We start from the raw sequence: 5,904 nt of genomic DNA, 5'->3' as shown, positions 1-5,904 counted from the left end.
GGAGCCCCAACTGTTGATCTGTCAGCATATGATCAAGATGGTGCACATAGCAGTAACTGATCTCCATTAAGGTCGTCTGGGGAGGTGCACTCTCATGTGGATGTCTGGAATGGTCTGGATGCGCCCAAACAGGCGAAGCACCTGCTTCGGTAAATATCTCACCTTGCGGGTACCGTATCTGAGTCATCCAGAGTAAAGATTGACCCGCTCGAACAGACATGCATGGCGATGTTCAGCATACAGGGTCATGATAACACCCGTCAGATCCAGTCAATCCAGATGTTGTCTGTATTCGTCTGGTGTAGACATACCCCTGATCGGTAGATACATCATGGCCCATGGATGTCTTTATACATCAAAATGGTTCGGATTATATTTTCTGAACTGGGTTTCGGATTTTAAAATCTGAAGGGCATTTTTGGAATTAAAATAGGGCACGTGAGTACCTCATATGGTGGGAAAAGTAATAGTCAAAAGATAAATATAGGTTGTTACAATATTTATAGATATTGTTGGTATCATCGAAAGATAAATATTGGTTGTGGTTTTTAGGCCCAGGTGTTTTGGCAGTTTTTTATAGGAGTGGGTTCGGCGTTTTTTTGTTTGTATAGCCCATTAGTTTTTTGGCAGTTGTTGTGTGACGTTGTTGGTGTTTATTTTTAGGGGGTGCGCTGCTTTTGTGCGATGCCCGGTCTATCGTTTGTATTTTTCTAGCAAGTCTCGCGCTTCTTGTGCAGATGTTGCACTAATAATATTGGTTGATTAAAAAAAAAGTTGTTACAATATGAAAGTGCAAAATATCTATTATAAGTATAATTTTAATTAAAATCAAATTAATTTTAGTCAAAATTTCATAAAAACTATATTGTTCGTGATTTATACGCATTAGTGCAATTACGGATGGCAAAGCGGGCTTGTATGTCCCATCTAAGCCCGCTTAAAACGGGATGAGATGAGCCGAGTCAAATTATGCGACGAATTCCAAAATTTCACCTCGTCCCGTTTAGTGGTGGACAAACAAGTTGGCGGGTCAACCCGCCAGACAAAAAATTTGTTTTTTTTGAGGAAAAAGCAACTTTTTTTAATGGATTTTTTTATACAACTTAGGGTCCGTTTGTTACCGATTAAAATAAAAGTGATTTTGACATAAACTAATTTAGATATTATTTTTTAGTGATTTTATGAAAAATCAGAATCTATTTTGCGTTTGTTTACCGTAATAAAAATCACTTTTTTTAAAAAAATAATTTAGTTTGTTTGGATACAACTATATAAAAGCGATTTTTTTGTAACAAAATTAGTTCAATCTTTAGATCCATATTTTCTCTCTCCTCTAAAAAAAATCTATTTTTTGAGAAGCTGCTCTTAACAGCTTCTCATTTGAAGCTGTTTTTAGATTCTTATTTTTTAAAAAAGTTGTAACAAACGGATGCAAAACTCTTAAAAGTGATTATTTTTTTAAAATAAGTGATTTTTTTTCTTAAAAGAGCTATAACTAACGGGCTCTTAATTGTTACGTTGTTTTCATCATAAAAAAATATAAAAGAATAGACATCGAATAAATTTGTGGTAAAAATAAGATAATTTATAAATTATCGAACTCAACATCATATTTAATAGCAAAATAAGAAAAATCTGCCAACATAAAACAAATCTTAAATGAAATCCAACAACTAAAATAAATCTAAAAGGATAAAATAATTCTAAAAAAGAAAAGAAAAACCAGTTAAGCAGGTCGGCCGACCCTGTAAGCGAGTTCAAAACTTCGACTCAGCCCGTCTTAAATAGCGTGCCAGTCTAATCACTAAAAGCAATAAGAAGAACAAACAGACAGTCACGGAGTGCTGGTCTAATCACTATTATTCATAATGGTTATATCATGCAATTTAACCAAAACCTATAACGTGGCAACTCATTTACTAGAGTTTGACTTCATAACATTAAGAGACAAAAAATAATTTGACCAATATATATATATATACTCTCTCCGTCCCAAAATGTAAGCAAAAATGGGTCAACATAAGTTGATGTATCTGGTACAAATTTTAAACCAAATACATTAAATTTTATTGACCAATTTTTACTTACATTTTAGGCTGGAGGGAGTGTGTGTGTGTGTGTGTGTGTGTCTATATATATATATATATATATATATATATATATATATAACTTTTAATAATATTTCATTTAATTACGAATATAAATTTGATAATATTATTGCATAAGTCAAAATTATAATTATTTAATATATCATTTAACACTTTTTTGACCAGATATATAATTTAATACTTGGTCAAAAGAAATAAATATAATTTAATATTATGTCTTTAATGAGTGACATCTTTTCTGCACTTTCTCTTTGTTCCATTGGTCCTTTTTATATGGTAATAGTTCCAAGGTATTCAAGTCTACCCCTTTATAAAGCGAAGTTCTATACTGCATTTCTCACACAACCTCATTTCATTTCATTACATTACATACATACAGAGCTATCTAACATGAAACCTTTGGTTGCAACTTTTTTTTTCATTCTGGTTGTCTGTGATGTGTCTCTTGCAAGAACAGATAAGAGCCAGAACAATAAGATTACTTACATAGTACATGTTGCCAAATCCATAATGCCTACAAGCTTCAACCACCATTCAATCTGGTACAACTCAATTCTTAAGTCGGTGTCCAATTCAGCTGAAATGTTATACACCTATGATAATGCAATTAATGGATTCTCAACAAGTCTGACGCTCGAAGAACTTCAGTTATTAAAGAGCCAAATTGGGATTCTAAAGGTGACACCAGATCAACAGTACAAACTCCTTACAACTCGTACACCAGAATTCCTTGGGCTCGATAAAATTTCTAGTATGTTCCCCACAACAAATAACAGCACTGACGTAGTTGTGGGACTCCTTGATACAGGTGTCTGGCCTGAAAGTAAGAGCTTTGATGATACAGGTTATGGGCCAATCCCCCGTAGTTGGAAAGGAAAATGTGAAACAGGTACCAATTTCACAACCTCGAATTGTAATAAGAAATTAATTGGTGCCAGGTTCTATTCTTTGGGAATTGAGGCATCTACAGGATCAATTGATGAAACCATTCAGTCTAGATCCCCTCGAGACGATAATGGCCATGGAACCCACACAGCGAGCACAGCTGCAGGATCTCCAGTGAACAACGCTAATCTTTTTGGCTACGCTAATGGGACTGCTCGTGGAATGGCCGCTGGTGCTAGAGTTGCTGTCTATAAGGTTTGTTGGAAAGAAGCTTGTAGCATTTCTGATATACTAGCTGCAATGGACCAGGCCATTGCCGATAACGTCAATGTTCTTTCATTGTCTCTTGGAGGTGGATCAATTGATTACTTTGAGGACAACCTCGCAATTGGAGCATTTGCAGCAATGGAGCATGGGATTCTAGTTTCATGTGCTGCAGGAAACTCTGGTCCTAATCCTTTGAGTGTTACCAATGTAGCACCTTGGATTACAACTGTTGGAGCTGGCACCCTCGATCGAGATTTCCCTGCATACATTAGTCTTGGAAATGGAAAAAAATATCCAGGTGTGTCCCTTTCGAATGACAATTCTTTGCCCGATACTCCCGTTCCATTCATATATGCAGGAAATGCAAGCATCAATGGCCTAGGTACTGGTACATGCATTTCGGGTAGCTTGGATCCAAAAAAAGTTTCAGGAAAGATTGTGTTATGCGATCGTGGAGAGAGCTCTAGGACAGAAAAAGGAAACACAGTAAAGTCTGCTGGCGGTTTGGGCATGGTGTTAGCTAACGTTGAGAGCGATGGAGAAGAACCTGTGGCAGATGCCCATATTTTGCCTGCAACTGCCGTGGGCTTCAAAGATGGTGAAGCTATCAAGAAATACTTATTTTTTGATCCAAAACCAACTGCCACAATTTTGTTTCAAGGAACAAAGCTCGGGGTTGAGCCGTCACCTATTGTTGCAGAATTCAGCTCACGAGGCCCCAATTCATTAACACCACAAATATTGAAGCCTGATTTTATTGCTCCCGGTGTTAACATCTTAGCAGCATATACAAGGAATGTGAGCCCCACAGGTTTGGATTCAGATCCTAGGCGTGTAGATTTCAACATTATCTCAGGCACATCCATGTCATGCCCTCATGCAAGTGGATTAGCGGCTTTGATTAAGTCAGTTCATCCAGATTGGAGCCCAGCTGCCATTCGATCTGCTTTGATGACAACAGCTTATACGGCTTACAAGAACAATAAGACATTATTGGACGGTGCTAACAAAAAGCCAGCAACTCCGTTTGATTTTGGTGCAGGACATGTCAACCCTATTTTTGCATTAAATCCTGGACTTGTCTATGATTTGACAGTGGATGACTATTTGAGCTTCCTTTGTGCATTGAACTACTCAGCTGATAAAATTGAAATGGTGGCAAGGAGAAAATACACATGTGACCCAAAGAAACAATATAGTGTAACAAACCTTAACTACCCTTCCTTTGCAGTAGTTTTTGAGGGTGAGCATGGTGTAGAGGAGATCAAACACACACGAACTCTTACCAATGTGGGCGCAGAAGGAACATACAAGGTGTCTATCAAGTCAGATGCTCCATCCATCAAGATATCAGTTGAACCAGAAGTGTTAAGTTTTAAGAAAAATGAGAAAAAGTCGTACACAATTACATTTTCGTCATCAGGTTCAAAACCAAATAGCACTCAAAGTTTTGGAAGTTTGGAATGGTCTGACGGAAAAACTGTTGTAAGAAGTCCTATTGCGTTTAGCTGGAAATTATAATGAAATCTTCATAGTGTTATGATTGTATAACAAATATAATAAAATATATGTTTTTATATATTTCGAGTTTCATAAATGATGTTTGGTAAAATGTTTGACTTTAAATTTAACATGCATGAATATGAATTTTAATTCTTTTGACTACTTTGAATTTTGTTGTTTTATCTACCAATCAAATTGTTAGTTAATATCTAAAATACATTAAACATTACAATAAAATAATAAGTCTGAGTATATTTCCCTTTTAAAAAAAGTTTGAGTATCCATCTTATTTTTTAAAAACTTTCAAATTCTTGCATTTCCCAATATCAAATTCCAAATCCTCTTATTTTAATCATCTTATTTTTTAACTATTTTTTTAATTACAGTGTACCAATTATCACATTTGAACCTGCCACAAATTCAAATATCGTATCGACTATGTATATCCAACAAATTTATCCACACTTTCAAAAAAAAAAAACTACCCACACCACTTACGGAAGCAAATTGCGAATAAGGTTACTATGATTTAAATATTAGTTTGATTTATTTAATTTTTTAAGGTATTGATTCAAAGAGATTGAGTGTTTATTAGGTATTAAAATTAAAACCTTATGTTCGTAAAATAAAGAAAGGATTGTTCAACTAATAAACGAGCCTCACAATTTAACTCCTGTCATGTGTTCAACTAAGTGTGTCCCGCAAGAATTGAGTGTGTTGAGAAAAGTATTGGCCACCATATAAACTAAGAAAAAATGTGTGCTGTGTGCAATATTCTAGATATGGATGTATATGATATGAATTTCAAAATTACAATTAATCATGTTACCTAGAGGATTAAAATTTGTGCCGTGAAACATTTTTTATTTTATTTTTAACTAAAGTGCTGTGAAGGATATTGGTCTTGAAGTTTTAAGAGTATAAACTTTAGAATCAGAATTTTTGTGGTGCTACTTTGGATTCAGTATGAACAATGTATCTGTGTGCCAGGAACTTCCCAATTGAATTGTAATGTTCAAGTTATGTTAGAAAGAGAGTTAATGAATGTTCATGTCAAAGTAAACCATTTTACACCGTTATTCACAACTTCACTCACCACATAACCTTGATACTGCACTTAGTAGTAGTTGTCTGATCGCAA

At 35.1% G+C, this 5,904-nt stretch overlaps 1 pseudogene across 1 annotated transcript; it reads left to right on the top strand.

The window, feature by feature from the left end:
• Positions 1-2,452: 2,452 nt before the first annotated feature.
• LOC146919690 (subtilisin-like protease SBT1.7 pseudogene) lies at positions 2,453-4,837 on the top strand (annotated as a pseudogene). The gene has a single exon (XR_015011582.1). The product of XR_015011582.1 is annotated as a subtilisin-like protease SBT1.7 pseudogene (transcript).
• Positions 4,838-5,904: the final 1,067 nt, after the last annotated feature.

This window comes from Medicago sativa, chromosome 5 (assembly GCF_051527215.1).
Source record: "Medicago sativa cultivar Bolivia chromosome 5, Bolivia_mono, whole genome shotgun sequence".
Lineage (NCBI taxonomy): Eukaryota > Viridiplantae > Streptophyta > Magnoliopsida > Fabales > Fabaceae > Medicago > Medicago sativa.
The sequence above is the reverse complement of the archived record's forward strand: the minus strand, read 5'-3'. Positions and strand labels throughout refer to the sequence as shown.